Source organism: Microcaecilia unicolor, chromosome 3 (genome assembly GCF_901765095.1).
Source record: "Microcaecilia unicolor chromosome 3, aMicUni1.1, whole genome shotgun sequence".
Classification (NCBI taxonomy): domain Eukaryota; kingdom Metazoa; phylum Chordata; class Amphibia; order Gymnophiona; family Siphonopidae; genus Microcaecilia; species Microcaecilia unicolor.
The window spans coordinates 247,914,512-247,931,242 of NC_044033.1; the positions used below are offsets into that span (position 1 = coordinate 247,914,512).

A 16,731-nucleotide genomic window follows, 5' to 3' on the forward strand; every position below is an offset into this window, starting at 1 on the left:
GACGTAATTTACTTAGATTTCAGAAAAGGTTTTGACACGGTTCCCCACAGGAGGCTCTTAAATAAACTGGCCAGGCTGAAGATAGGCCCTGATGTGGTGAACTGGATTAGGAACTGGTTGACGGACAGGCGCCAGAGGATGGTGGTTAATGGAATTCGCTCGGATGAGGGAAAGGTGAGAAGTGGAGTGCATCAGGGATCGGTGCTGGGGCCGATTCTATTCAATATATTTGTGAGTGACATTGCCGAAGGGTTAGAAGGTAAAGTTTGCCTTATTGCAGATGATACTAAGATTTGTAACAGAGTGGACACCCGGGAGGGAGTGGAAAATATGAAAAAGGATCTGCAGAAGCTAGAAGAATGGTCTAAGGTTTGGCAATTAAATTCAATGCGAAGAAATGCAAAGTGATGCACTTAGGGAGTAGAAATCCATGAGAGACATATGTGTTAGGCAGTGAGATTCTGATATGTACAGACGGGGAGAGGGATCTTGGGGTGATAGTATCTGTGGATCTGAAGGCGACAAAACAGTGTGACAAGGCGGTGGCTGTAGCTAGAATGTTGCTAGGCTTTATAGAGAGAGATGTGACCAGCAGAAGAAAGGTGTTGATGCCCCTGTATAAGTCATTGGTGAGGCCCCACCTGGAGTATTGTGTTCAGTTTTGGAGGCCGTATCTTGCTAAGGATGTAAAAAGAATTGAAGCGGTGCAAAGAAAAGCTACAAGACGTGTGAGGAGAGACTTGCTGACCTGAACATGTATACCCTGGAGGAAAGGAGAAACAGGGGTGATATGATACAGACGTTCATATATTTGAAAGGTATTAATCCGCAAATGAACCTTTTCCATAGATGGGAAGGCAGTAGAACTAGAGGACATGAAATGAGATTGAAGGGGGCAGACTCAAGAAAAATGTCAGGAAGTATTTTTTCACAGAGTGAGTGGTGGATACTTGGAATGCCCTCCCGCGGGAGGTGGTGGAGATGAAAACGTAATGGAATTCAGAAATGTGTGGGATAAACATAAAGGAATCCTGTTTGGAAGCAATGGATCCTCAGAAGCTTAGCGGAGATTGGGTGGCAGAGCTGGTGGGGGGAGGCAGGGCTAGTGGTTGGGAAGCGGGGCTAGTGCTGGGCAGACTTCTACAGTCTGTGCCCTGAAAATGGAAGATACAAATCAAGGTCAGGTATACACATAAAGTAGCACATATGAGTTTATCTTGTTGGGCAGACTGGATGGACCGTACAGGTCTTTCTCTGCCGTCATCTACTATGTTACTATCAGGCTTATTTTCGCTGCAGAATCTGAGGAATGCAAGCCTCTGGCAGATAAGCATAACAAGAATGCTAATATGAGCTAAGAATAGATTCAACTACATATCCCTCAAATTGACTACAGCATACATTGAAACCCAATAACAAATCAGAAGCACCATATTATGGCTAACATGTAACATTTGCATAAAGAGTTAAAACAATATATATCCACACTGCATAAAAATAAAAAGCCCTTTCTCTTTTCCTCTCAGTGTGTCTGCACACAATACTACACGAATATAAATGTAAGCCAAGGTACAGCTCCTTATCAGTCAAAGTCACTGTGCCAGGAAGCCTAGAGAAAAGAAAGAATATTTAAAACCTTTGCTCTTCACACCAGAGCTGTGCAATCTACAAAACTAAAGGCCTGTCAGTATTAATTAAGTAATTACAATTCAAATAACTGCTATATCTAAGTAGAACCTCCAAATCTAAAGTGGCAAGACAGATTGTGGAAGCAGACACAGTCAAGGTAGAAGATATGTTAAAAATCTTTATTAAAGTAGATTAAAATGCTGTCCGACATGGTCCTCTTTCACCCTAATTGGGCTGCTTCAAGGGATAAACTTTTACCTTGTGGTGTCTGTGAAATACACCATCATAAGGCATTGCAGGACCTCTAGACTCCAAAGAGGGATTCCTGCATGGGCACATAAGAACGCGGATTGTATCGTAATTAGCACTCTGGAAATTCTGGAATTTAGAAAAATCACACTCACGTTCTTTGATTTATAGATCGAAGTCCACAGCCCCTGTTATATTGGCAAGCATAGATCACAAGGCCCAAGTGTTATAAAAATAAAATTAACTATCACAAGTCAAAGCAATTAAATAATGATATAGACAAACTTATATATATAAAGACAGAATCAGAACAGAGACACAGAGGCATATTTTCAAAGCACTTTGGGAGGCTAAGTTCCATAGGTTTCTATGGAACTTTGGGAGGCTAAGTGCTTTGAAAATGAGCCTGTAAGTAACTTAGGAGAAGTAAAACATGATGCAAATAACCTAGGCCCCAATTATAGCCTTCTGATTATTTGCCCATTATGATAAAGAGCTTGGCTACAACCTGATAAGGGAGGCTGACTCTGGGTGTCAGCAGTGTCAGATCCATAGCTGCTGTTTGCTATGATGAATCCCTCTCCCTGGAATGCAGACAAGAAGTCTTTGCAGGAACAGTGCTATATGTGGCTTTGATCCTGATGACCTGGGTTCAATACCCACTGCAACTCCTTGTGACCTTGGGCAAGCCACTTGTCCCTTTATTGCCTCAGGTACAAAACCTTAGATTGTGAGCTTTCTAGGGACAGAGAAAGTACCAGTCTGTAATATGTACAGCACTGTGTATGTCTAGTAGTGCTATAGAAATGAGTAGTAGTAGTATGTTTTAAAAGCTGAGAGATGATGACACAGGGCCACTAGTTCAGTTCCAGTGATAGCACTAGACAAATAATATCCTTGAAGATGCTAGTAATATACAGTTCTGGCTTTAGCATCTGGCACATAGGCACTGCCCCTTGTTTTGAACTTTCTGAGACCCTATAAATCACAAGGATATCCAGTTTGCATCACTAAGGGTGAAAGTCCCAGACTCTAAATAGTCTAGTGATATGGGTGTTGTAGCCTTCCTCCATGCCCAGGCTCCTAAGAGCTGGGTTGGCCTGACTTGAGTTCTTGGTATTGTACAAGAGGATCAGGTTGCAATCCCTGTCAGGTGATCCGAGCAGTCCTTGAGCAATTTCTTAGAAAAGCAGTTCTCTTTGGGACACAGCACTGTCCATAGTAATAGCTGAAAGGTGCTAAGCGCTGTGTGTGGTAGCGCTATACAAATGCTAATAATAATAATAATAATAAATCAAGCTCTCACCATAGTTATTTCAGTAGGGGCATAGCCCCTATATAATTATTCATGAGTTTTGCATTACCTTCTAAAGGTGCACAAATATGTGCCAATGCTAGTATTCTCAATATTTATGTATGCAATGCACATGTAAATGCAAGCACCTAAGTTATAGAATTATTCTGTAAATGGATAGCATAGGGTTAATATTCAGTTGGTGGTGGTCAGCATTTTAAACGCTGATCGTGGCCAGCTAAATTACTCCCTGATATTCAGCGCCATGTATAGGCAGTGACATAGAATATTATGGGCTAACTGTTCCCATGCTGGCAAAGGCTCCCGGTATAAGAGGCTTGGGGAGGCTATGCCTCCCCAGCCACAGCAGGATGGATCAGCTGTTTCTATAGAAATGCTAAATAGTATTAGTAGTAGTTCTTCTGCGAGTCCTGCTGCTCTGGGGGGTTTAAATAGCAGCAGTGAAAGCCGTCTCTAGCCTTATGTATAACCAGTTGTAATTTGATTATCTTACTGCTGGGAGAGCAGAACAGGGGGGTTGGCTGGAGGTATCCTGGGTTGCCACGGAGATATTTAACTAGGATCATGAATTCCTGCACATGAGTAGTTCACACCAAAGAGACTTGCACTGACCCCTGAAATTTTAAAAGTGCTAAAAGTAAGTTTTAAAAGTATTTGCATTAAATCTAATTGCAGAATTTAGGTGCTAGGAAGTGGGATTGGTATGCTATGTACTCAAATTTGCTCAAGCCATATGCAAATTAGTCTGTTTTTGGGAGGTTCTCATTTGCATATTTATGGGTAAAAATTGTTGGAAATGTTTACAGCCTTAATGTTAGGGCATGGCTCTGATCAAAACAGGGGCGTAGCCAGACAACAGATTTTGGGTGGGCCTAGGCAAGAATGGGTGGGCACCAAGTGTTCTCCCCCCTCTCCAAAAAAAAATTATCTCAGCTGGTGGGAAAACGCTTCTTTCCACCTTGGCAGCAGACATGCACTGAAAACTCAGCATGCGCAGGTGCCAGTGTCATGGAGAGTAGCATTTTCATTACCATCAGGGGAAAATCTTCAGCTGGCGGAGCTTGGGATTCCCACCAGTTACCACTAAACATGTGCTACTGTTGGGTGGGCCTGAGCCATAAATGGTTGGGCCCTGGCCCAGCCAAGCCCACCTGTGGCTACGCCACTGGATCAAAAATGTGTTTTTGACTAAAAATTCCCATTAGAGTGTCTGTATGTTAATCTGCTTTCAAATAGAGCTCTCTGATTGGATGAGCAGCTCCTGTTAGAAAATCTGCCTGGGAACAGAGAGGAGAGGAGAGAATCAATGGGTGGGTGGGTGTGGATGGCTGGAGGGGGGCAGGGGAGAGGAGAGAATCAATGGGTGGGTATGGATGGCCGGAGTGGAGGCAGGGGAGCGAGGACAGAAATGAAGAAGAAAGGCAGAAAGTAAAGAAATAAATGGAAAGGAAGCCCTGGAAATGGAGTTAAGAGGACAGATAGCACCAAAATCGGATACTGGGCCAGCATGATCAGAAAAACAAAGTCACCAGACAACAAAGGTAGAAAAGATCATTTTATTTTCATTATAGTGTTTGGAATATGTCCACTTTGAGAATCAGGTGCTCAACATTAAATGTTTATATTTATTTACTTATGTATGGCATTTTATCCCACATTAAACATGAATTAGGATGTTTTGTGGCTCTACATGAGAATTGTGATATTATGATCCTTGTTTCATATTGTTGGCGGTCTGCATTTTCCATATGGGTGGTATATTGGTGTGTTAGGTTCTGCCCAGTGTAATATTTATGGTACAGTAAGGTTCTGAGTTTGTTTTTGCACAAAGTTGTGCATAGTGTTTTGTAGTTGAGCGATTGTGGCTAGTATATGCTTTGAGCAACCACTTTATTCTTTGACATATGATACATATCTAATATCTAAATTTAATAAAAGGTATTAATTGTGACTTTTATTTTTATTTATTTATTTTTTCTGTGTGTTATCAGACAATTATGGATTTAAGCTCCACCCCTGGCCCCACCCCTAACCCCGCCCCCTCTAGCCTCCCCAAACAGTTGGGCCACCGATCACATATGCGTGCTGGCCACCAAAGCTTTTGCGGATCCCAACCGATATTCAGTCGGGGCCCACATAACAAAAAAAATCTGCAGATACCCTCCGATCCTCCCCTCCAGTCCTGATTCCACCTGCCATGCAAATTCCTCACACTCTCTCCCAATCTTTCCACATCCAGGATAGCCCCCGCCTCCACCCACGTTGAGGGGAGATATGATTGAGGTCTCCGTAATTCTGAGTGGTTTCACTCGTTCAAAAAGTACAAAGACCAGGGGACACTCAATATAGTTACATGGAAATACTTTTAAAACAAATAGGAGCTCTTGAACTAATTGCCAGAGGATGTGGTAACAGTGGTCAGCGTATCTGGGTTTAAAAAAAGATTTGAACATGTTCCTGGAGGAAAAGTCCATAGTCTGCTATTGAGATAGACATGGGGGAAGCTGCTACATGCCCTGGGATCAGTAGCATGGAAAGTTGCTACTTTTGGGGTTTCTGCCCGGTACTTGTGACTTGGATTGGCCACTGCTGGAAGCAGGGTACTGCACTACATGGACCATTGGGCTGACCTATTATGGCTATTTTTATGTTCTTAGATTGTGGTATATGGGCCTTTTCTCCACAGTAATCACGTTTTCAGGGAAAATTCACATAAATGCACTTTGATTCTCCTATCGCTAAATGAACATATTGATCACTCAAATCTTCAGTTTTTTGTTAGGTATTTCCTTTTGTTCCTATCGGGCCTCAGAAGGATAATGTAGCACTTGGAGAAAAATATACAGCCCAAAAGTCCAGCACTGGAGGCCAGGATGGCGAATATCTCCACTGCCACCATGTACTTGCCCTTGGTGCTCAGGTACGTTGGGATGAAGGAGATCCAGACACTACAGAACACCAACATGCTGAAGGTAATGTACTTGGCTTCATTGAATCTGTCAGGCAGATTTCTTGCTAGGAAAGCTACGATGAAGCTGATACCTGCCAGAAATCCCAGGTAACCCAGAACACAGTAAAATGCAACTACTGAGCCTTCATTACATTCAATTAGTATTGTTCCAGTTTCTGAGTACATGTTAAGATATGGGAATGGGGGAGCAGTGAACAACCAGATGAAGCACAGGAGGGCTTGAATAAGGGAACAGGAAAGAACTATAGTGTTAGGGACCCTGGAGCTCATCCATTTTCGGAGCTTGCTACCAGGCTTGGTAGCATGAAAGGCCATGACTACAGTAATGGTTTTTGCCAGTACTGAGGAGAGAGAGAGAGAGAAAGTGATCCCAAAGGCAATCTGTCTGAGAATACAGGTTATCTTTTCAGGATGGCCGATAAATACCAATGAACAGAGGAAACAGAGCATGAGTGAGATGAGAAGAATATAACTGAGGTCCCGGTTATTGGCTCTCACTATGGGAGTGTCTCGGTAATGAATGAAGATTCCCAGAATGACAGCTGTGACAAGAAAGAAGAAAATACATATGAGAGTCAAAGTTATCCCTAAAGGCTCTTCATAGGATAAGAAGGTTATCACTTTTGGGATGCAGGCATCTCTCCTCTGATTGGGCCATTGGTCATCTGGACACTTGATACAGTTGCTCATATCTGTGAAGAAAGCATATTCTCTCAGAATCTCCTTGAATACTATTATTAGCATAATAAACGATTTTCTCTTTCATTAAAAAATATTTCTTTTCCCTGTAATTTAAATTATGCAGTATTACAGTATGTCCCAGGGTGGAAATTTTGGAAATTGACCCATAAAAAAGACTGTGTGTATTTTCTATCCTTCTCAGAGTAAAAGCATGTGTGTGTTTTCATTTTTAAAGCAGTTGTATATAAAAAGTATTCATAGCTCCTTGCACATGGCTTTTTTATGGATAAAATAATTATTGAAATGTACATGCAAGGTTTGAAAATGTCTACCTTTCCTAGCCACACTTAAAAGCACCATTGGCAACATCTCTCAGTGAACTGAGGGAATCCAATAAATGGCATTCAAAATTCCACTAAGCACGATTCAATAAAAGGCATGTATGCTTTATAGAATTTCACTTAGTTGCAGATCACCGCCTAACTGTTGAGCGCAAGACTTACACCTGCTGAAAACAGGTAGAAATGTGGCACCTAACTTAGGCATGGATCGACCTAATCTAGAATTTCGTGCACAACTTTTGGAAATGCCTCTGCCATATCCCCTTTTCAGATACATGCTATAAACGTTGTGCACGGATCTTAATAGAATAGCACGCAGCAAGATGCACATGCAACTGCCAATCAAAGCCAATTAGCTGCAATAATTGGTTGTTAGCATCCAATTATTGCTAGTTAAGGCCTTGACTCCGGTCAGGTTCTTCCCTTCTCTTTCTCTGTGCCTTGCCCCTTTTTAGGCACCATCGAGTTGTTTAATTTGGCCAGCGAGGTTTTCCCATCCATGCCCACGAAGACTCCCAGTGGCTTCAAGCGCTATACACTGTGTAATCGGATGTTCCTTATCATCAACAGCAGATGAATCCAGGAACTGATGGGTTATATCTGCCTACCAGCAGGTGGAGATAGAGAACACTGAAAGAAGGCAGTGACCCTGGATGTCCAGCCCCTACTATCTTCAGTATATCTCTATCTCCAGCAGGTGGTGGACGGATTCCCTCCAGCTCCTGGATTTGTGTCTTGGGGAGGATCCTGCGCTTGGGCCAGTTGAGCAGGGGGTGTGAGGCTAGTGGTGCCCACTTTGAGGGCATACTTGGTTCCAGGTCCCTGCCTTACCCCATATCTCCCAACCTCCCAGCTTCTGGTCTGTTAACTGCCTGTCTCATACTTTCCTCACAGTTAAAAAAAAAAAAGCAGCATTGTGTGGAGGAGTAGCCTAGTGGTTAGTGCAGTAGACTTTGATCCTGCGGAACTGAGTTCAATTCACACTGCAGCTCCTTGTGACTCTGGGCAAGTCACTTAACCCTCCATTGCTCCTGGTACAAAATAAGTACCTGAATATATGTAAACCACTTTGAATGTAGTTGCAAAAACCTCAGAAAGGCAGTATATCAAGTCCCCTTTCCCTTCCCTCTTTTCCTCTCACTTTGTGAGATGCTGCAGACGACCCGAGCTCCTTCTGACTGGGTAGTTGGCTGTGTGGAGCATGCTGCTCAGCTCCTCCTGGGAAGGTTCCTGCTGTCAGTGTTTCCGAGCAGGGTTTCTTTTTTGGCACGCCACCGCCATTTTGTTTTTGCTAGCGAGGGGGGCAGTGGCGGCTGAAGCGGTAAAGCGCAGGACCGCAGCGGGACTCTGCAGCGCGAACTGCCTTGACTCGGGTCCGGGAAGCATGGCGGTCTCGTCTGGCAGAGAGTCTTTCTGCCCTGCTGATCTCGGTGCTGGCGCCATCTTGGTGGCACGTGCCTCACTGTAGTGGGTGATGGTGAATGCAGGGGGGCACCTGGAGTCACTCCCGATATTCCGAGGGACTCTCATGATTTTGCTGCCTCAGGTTCGGGGGCAGATGCTCAGGGTGAGGTTTTCTCCCCTGAATTTGTTTTATTATTACATCAGGCTTTTCTTTTAAAAAGAGCCCTGCCTGAGTCCTCTGACAGGTCATTGCAGCCTGGGGTTCCTTCAGCTGCTGAGGCCCAGTTTCTGCTGGCTACTTGCTGTCTTCTCCTACGCGCACTCTGATTCCAAGCGCAGACAGGTCTCTTCCCTGTCTGATGTTGTCTCCCTCCTGCCTCATTCTCCTCCCCATTCTGTTTTTGGCAAAGTGCTATTGGTTCTCATAAGGAGAGTCTTGTGCAAAGTCTGAGCGTCACTGTTCTCGAAGCATGCACACTCTCATCCAGAAGCTCAGAAGTTTTCTTTCTCCATTTTCCTAAGGTGTTGTTAGAGAAATCCAGTGTTTGCACAAGACACTCCTTATGAGAACCAATAGCACTTTGCCATATAGGGGCTCCTGAGGCAAGCCTGAACAGCCGAAACACGACTCGTGTCGAGTCCAGTTTTTTAAGAATAAACTCTTGCTGTGAACTTTTTTCTGAGTCCAGTAGAAGTTTGTTTGGCGTCATCCATCTTGTCACCTTCGCTGTTGTCAGTGGCCCATATTGCCTGCCAAAGCAACGTGCAGGCCGATTTCCTCAGAAGGCATCGGGTCAACCCGGCAGAGTAGGAGCTGGCAGAGGAAGTTTTTCTTCAGATTTGTGCCAAATGGGGGACTCCATGATTAGATCTCATGGCGTCAGGATCAAACGCCAAGGTCGATCATTTTTTCAGCAGAAGGAGAGATCCTTGTTCTGCAGGGATGGATACCCTGTCTCAACAGTGGCATTCGGATCTCCTTTACGTGTTCCCTCCTTGGCCCTTAATGGGGCGAGTTCTTCTATGGATTTGTTTGCACCACGGGTTGGTGATACTGGTTGCTCCAGATTGGCCGCTTCGTCCATGGTACGCGGATCTCAGGCGAATGTTGGTGGCAGCTCTGTTTTGCTTGCTTCTCTTGCCAGACCTGTTACATCAGGGTCCGGTGGCTATGGAAGATCCCTCCCGCTTTGGTCTTACGGCCTGGCTATTGAGAGGGCAAAGTTGAAGAAAAAGGGTTATTCTAACAATGTTATTGCTACTCTTCTGCAGGCTCGCAAGCGGTCCACTTCCACGCCCTATGCACGTGTTTGGCACATCTTTGAGGCGTGGTGTGCTGCGAAGTCTTCTTTGCCGATGCTGGCTTCGGTCTCGCGGTTGTTGGAATTTTTACAGGAAGGTTTACAGAAGTGACTCTCTTACAATTCCCTTCGGGTTCAGGTGGCGGCGTTAGCTTGTTTCTGAGGGAGAGTGGCCGGTTTGTCCTTGGCTGCTCATCCGGATATTGTCCGGTTTCTGAGGGGGGCTTTACATCTTCCCCTCCTTTGCAGTCGCCGTGACCGTCTTGGAACCTGAGGGTCGTGTTGAAAGCGCTCCAGAAACTGCCTTTCGAGCTCTCAAGTGCGCTTCGGAGAAGGATTTGACTCTTAAAACATTTTTTTTGGTGGCCATGGCTTCAGCACAGAGAGTGTCAGAGCTTCAGGCTTTTTCCTGCCAGGATCCGTTTCTGCAGTTCTCTGAGTCCGGCGTTACAGTCCGTACTGTACCTTCTTTCCTGCCTAAGGTTGTTTTGGCTTTTCATATCAATCAGCCAATTTTTCTGCCTTCCTTTTGTAAGGAGGACTTTCCGGAGTCTTTTGGACAGTTGCGTCTTTTGGATGCCCGCAGGGCTCTGTTACAGTACTTGCAGATGTCGAATGATTTCAGGTCTTCTGATCATCTTTTCTTTCTTTTGGCGGGACCAAAGCGTGGTTGTCCTGTGTCTAAAGCCACCATAACTCGCTGGCTTAAGGAAGTCATCTTTTATGCTTACCTGTTGTTGGGTAGGTCTCCGCAAGAGGTGGTTTTTTTTTTGAAATTCTTGTTTATTCACAACAGTGCACAAGGAAACTTAGTACATACATGTAAATTACAATATTGATAACCATCCTTACAACCAAAACTGTTCTCCTTGTTTTCCATTTTTATTCCCCTTCTTCCCCCCCTGAATATCTCCCCTCCTTCTATCCCACCCTCTCCTCCCTCCCTTCCCTTCTTTCAAGAGTTTAATATTCTACTTTTTGTAGTTGCAGTCATAGTCTCCCAAAATGGGGCCCATATTTTGCAATAGTCATCCCCCCTCTGGGACGCTAGGTCCGGGATTCTTCTTCGTTCTAGGGAACACATGTGGATCATCAGTGCTCTCCACTGTGATATCATTGGATTTTCGGAAGACAACCAAACCTGCAGGATCACCTTTTTCCCCATTAGGACTGTCCTCTGTAAAAAGGTTTCCATGCCAGCCGGTTTATGACTTTGTATTGTAAATCTGTGGAATAATTGTCTCGGGGAGTGGTGCCACTTTACTTTCCACATGTCTGACACCTGTTCTGCCAGAGATTTCCAGAATTTGTGCACCTTTTGGCACGACCAAAACATATGGCCTAGATGGGCATTCGCTAACCCACATTTTGCACAGGCATCATTTTCTCTTAGTGTCGCTTTATAGGCCCTGCGTGGTGACACATAAAGGCGCAGGATAAACCTAAATTGTGTTTCTTGCCAGCACGCATTCTCAGTCAATTTATAGGTCCTTTGCACACAATTTCCCAGCTGTTCCGCTGTGACAGTTACTCCCAATTCTGCCGACCATTGTCCCGCTTCTTTATCATAGTCATATTTCTTTACCTGCTCCCTAAGAAGGCAGTGAAAGCATTTAAGTGGTATCCGCGTTTGGTCGTCCAGGCCCAACATTGTATTGTATGTCTCCCAACTTCCCGCACTAAGCGATGGGCTAGGAAGTGACTGGATATAGTGCCGTAATTGCATAAACGCAAATACATCTTTCTTGTCCAGTTTGAATTCCGTGCACAATTCTGTGAATGGCTTCATCGTGCCTTGCTCCGTCACCACATGGAACAAGTATCTAACTCCACGTTCCTCCCAAATCTTGAATATCTTAGACGTGTCCCCCACAGGGAATGCCGGATTGCCCCTAATTGGCAATAACGGTGAGGATGTCGTGCTCAGTTCGTAATGTTTTGTCAGCCATCTCCACGTTTTTTGCAAGGGTCTGAAGATTGGCGCCGCCGCCCCAACAGTCTTTTTGGTGTCTGAGGGCGTATGTAGCCAACTGGCAAAATGCTGATGTCGAAACCATTGTATCTCCATTTGTGTGTTTGTAAAGTATTCTTTACTCCGAAACCAATCGGAAATGTGTCGCATTGAGCTTGCTGCTGAGAAGAGCCTCAAATCCAATAGTCCCAATCCTCCCTTCTCTCGCGGGAGCATGACTCGTTTGATTGGCATTCTCGCTCGTTTACCTTGCCACAGGAATTTGTTGAGTTGTTTATGTAACCATCTCTCATCTTTCCCACTCAGGTGCATTGGCACCATTTGAAAAGCATAAATCCATATGGGGAACAGGATCATGTTGTAAAGAGCCACTCTTCCCATTAATGAGATGGGCAGTGCTTGCCAGTTATGAAGTGCGTTCCCAACTCTGTCTTTCATTTTGTCCATATTTAGGGTATACAGTGTGTTAAGGTCAGCCGGGATCTGGACCCCTAAATATGTCACCGCCCCTTGTGCCCATTGTAATGGGAACCTTCCCTCCCATTCTGTTACCAACTCCGGGCCTACAGGAAGAGCTACTGATTTCTGGGTATTTAAAGTGAACCCTGAGTGGAACCCGAACTCCTCTATTGTCATTAACAGCCGAGGTAACGATGATTGTGGCCATGTTAAAGTTAAAAATAGGTCATCCGCGAAGGCTAGTACCTTCACCACCTGCCCCGGAAACTGAACCCCTTCTATGTCCGGATCCATTGCTATCGTACGCAACAATGGCTCCAAGTAAATCAAAACAATAGTGGTGATAACGGGCATCCCTGTCTTGTGCCCGCCTGTATCTCAATTTTGGGAGACTTGACCCCATTTACTAAAATCTTCGCCGTGGGGCCGTCATACAAAGTTTTGACTGCTTTTAGAAACCAGCCATCTCCCCCCCACATATGTTAGCACTCGAAACAGATACTCCCAGTTAACTTTGTCAAAAGCTTTCTCTGCATCGAGGCTGGCCATCAGCATCCTGGTTTTTGTGTCTTGGCTCTGGGCAATTGACATAAGGACCTTCCTCACATTAATTCCTGAATGTCTTCCCCTAATAAAGCCCACTTGATGTTCCCCTATCAACTCCTTCAACCGAGGTGCTAATCTCTCCGCCAGTATTCGGGCCAGAATTTTTAAATCTACATTAATAAGTGATATTGGGCGGTATGACTCAACTCGGTCTTCCGGCTTACCCGGCTTAGGAATTAGTGTTATTATTGCTTCATTTTCTCCAGGAGTAAAGGAGCCCCTCTGTACCACCGCTTCATAATACTCTATCAATGGCCCATAAAATTGTATCGGCAATATCTTATAGTATTCAGCTGAAAATCCATCTGGGCCCGGAGCTGAACCCAGAGGGAGGCTTTTGAGCACCTTTTGAATCTCTTGGGCCTGTATTGGTGAGGAGAGCAAATCTCGCCCCGTCTGTGTCAATTTAGGCATTCCAGAGTCCATTAAATAGTCAATGGTTAATTGCTCCTCTGGACTATCACCCCTGGAATACATCTCTGTGAAGTGCTTGTGGAAGGCCTCTGTGATTCCCTCTATATTATGAACCCGTGGACCCCGTTTAGGGAGGATGGAGGCTACCAGCTTCCTAGGCCTCTGCGTTTGTGCCACTTTGGCCAGAAGTCTACCCGCCTTATTCCCAAACCTATGATAATATAACCGGCTCCCCGTCATCTGTTTTTGGGTCCTTTCGTGTATAAGGGAGTTGAGGGCCACCATTGTGGCTGTTAAAGCATCTCGGTTTTCCGTTGTTGCGTGTTGTATGAATCTATGTTTTACCCTCTTAAGCTCCTGCTCCAGGTTAATTATGCCCGCCGCTATCTGTTTCCCCCTAGCACTCATGTATGCTATTATCCCCCCTCTGACTACTGCTTTAGAGGCCTCCCAAAGTATAATTGGGGATACACATGTTCCTGCATTCGTAGCTATGTACTGGTCCCATTGTTCTCTAATGTATTTGGTGAATCTTTCATCTTTATACAGGAAGGAGGGGAATCTCCAAGTATAGCCCTTCTCCCCGGGAATGTCATGCACCACATCTATCCAAATTAATGAATGGTCTGACACTTCCATCGGGCCTATCTCTGCTCTTTCAATTCTAAAAAATAATGACTGGTCCACTAGTATATAATCCAGTCTGGACCACGTCCCATGGGCCTTTGATTGGTGAGTGTAGTCTAAGGTGGTTGGGTGCAGTAACCTCCAGGGGTCCACCAATCCCAACTCTGTTCCCAGCTCCTGCAAACTAGCCCTCTCCTCGAGTTCCCTCCTCCCTGACCTGTCCAACTGCGGGTCCAGAACTTTATTAAAATCACCTGCCCATATCCATGGCGCGTCAGTATATTGGAGGCCCAATGAAATTAGTGTTTGGTAAAACGTAGTTGCCTGGGAATTGGGGGCATATACCGCACACAAATAAACCCGCATTCCTTGCATGTTTAAACTTAACAGTACCACTCTTCCCTCCCCATCTTTATATATTAGTTTAGAGCCACACATCAGACCTTTTTTAATGAGAATTGCCACCCCACTTCTCTTTGCCCCTGAAGACGAGTAATAGCATTCTCCCACCCATTTTTGTTTTAACTTTTCATGTTCTATGTCTGTTAATTTAGTCTCCTGTAAGCAGGCTATCGAGGCCTTATGATGTTTAAGCTGGTTTAAAATCTTGGTCCTCTTGATGGGGGATGTTATGCCCGAAACATTCCACGATATTACTCGCAAAGTGGACTTATGTGCCTATCTCTTCCTCTATGTCCTCCATTAGTTCCCTTAGAAAAACTACCCCAGGGGCCCAGCCCATCCCCTGTGGTTCCACCCTACCATTGCCCTGCTTCTTAAGTCGCAATATGGTTTAAATTTTCCCTATTTTGACTACAACTTTCAATATTCTTCTCCCTGATACCCTCCCCCCTCCCCTTCTCCCCTCATGTCCTACCCTACCTCTCACTGTTCCACGATTACTATATTTTCTTCCCCCCTCCCCATAGCTCTCCCCTCCCCTCCCCATTCTCGCTCTGGGCTCCCCTCTTTCTCTGAGGGTTAGCCTATCTGGGTCTTCACCTGGTGCCTTAAGGCCGTCTCCCCCCCATCATTTAACTTCTCCCTCTTGTAACTTAAGCTTAAACCATCCATCTTATAACCAAAAACTTCACTTCCCGGCTGACCCCCATTACACACCTGCAATGTGTACTGCCTTCACACTGGTTCCAAGGATTTCACCCATTCTTCTGCCTCTGCTGCCTCTGTAAATGCGTGCCAGCGGTTCAAATGTTGTATCTTTAAAATTGCTGGGAATTGTACCATAAAACGATACTTCTTTTCAACTAGGTGGGAGCAAATGGTTGAAAATGCCCTCCTCTTGGATGCTAGTTCCGCCGAATAGTCCTGGAACATCCTGATTTGTTGCCCTTCGTATTTCACAGACTCTCGCTTGTTTTTAAAGGAACTTAGAAGCTGCGCCTTCTGAGCATATCTATGAAATTTTGCTATAATTACTCTGGGTTTCGTGGCATCCGATCTCGCCGGGCCCACCCGATGTACCCTATCCATTGTTATCTCCCCTTGTATAGCCACCTCAGGGAAGTGCGCAATTAGCCATGTTTCCAGGGTCTTTGCCAGCGACGTCTCTGCTACCGACTCAGGGAAGCCAACAAATCTGAGATTGTCCCTCCTCGCTCTGTTTTCCAGCTCCTCCAGCTTATCGTGTTGTGTTTTGATTATGGCCTCCATACTGTCCACTTTATCCTTGTACTCCTGTAGAGTGTCTTCCACGTCCGAAACTCTGCACTCGACCTCGCCGGTCCGCCGTTGCAACTCTGTTGTGGACTGCGCAATTCCTGCTATTTGCTCCGAAAGCTGCTGCAGTCGGGGATCTAACGCTTTAACTACAGCCTCCGTCAGCTCCGCCGTTAGATTTGTCTGGGCCGATCGGGGCGGCGAGTTAGGCGCCATTTTGTCTTCTCCCGATTTTGCCTTTTCCGCGCCTCTGCGAAGTGTTTTTGCAGCCATCAACGTTTGCGAATTGGTCAGAAATTTGTCCATATATTCTCGGACTGTTCTGAGCCCTTTTTCTCTCAATCTGGGTATTGATGTCGAATTTCAAGGTGTTTTGGGGGAGTTCGGGCCTCGCAGCAATCCCAGGTGCGTCTGCTGTTGTTCACAGCATCACGTGACCTCCGCAAGAGGTGTTTAAGGTGCATTCCACGCGGGCAATGTCCTCTCTGTGGGCTGAAATGGGTGTCTTTTCTCTTCAGTGGAGGAGTAGCCTAGTGGTTAGTGCAGTGGACTTTGATCCTGGGGAACTGAGTTCAATTCCCACTGCAGCTCCTTGTGACTCTGGGCAAGTCACTTAACCCTCCATTGTCCCTGGTACAAAAATAAGTACCTGAATATATGTAATCCGTTTTGAATGTAGTTGCAAAAACCTCAGAAAGGTGGTATATTTTCCCTTTCCCTTTCAAAAGATCTGTTGTGCTGCTACTTGGGCTTCTCACCTTTCTTTTGTTCGGCATTATCGGCTAGATGTCGCAGCGCAGCAGGATGTGCGGTTTGGGGCACAGTTCTCTCTCGCGGAGCCGCATGTTCCCATCCAATTTAGGGAGTGCTTTGATGCATCCCATCAGTTCCTGGATTCATCTGCTGTTGATGATAAGGAAGGAAAAATTAGGACTTGCCTGATAATTTTCTTTCCTTTAGTCACACCGGATGAATCCAGGATCCCGCCCTGTCTGCCTTTGTTTTATACAGATGTTTTGATTCATACAGAGATATTGAAGACAAGCACACAGAATTTATAAATGTTGTTATGAAGCAGGAGGTTG

At 45.2% G+C, this 16,731-nt stretch overlaps 1 pseudogene; it reads right to left on the bottom strand.

Moving 5' to 3' along the window:
• Positions 1-5,960: 5,960 nt before the first annotated feature.
• LOC115464566 overlaps positions 5,961-16,731 on the bottom strand; it is a 32,126-nt pseudogene continuing 21,355 nt past the window's right edge.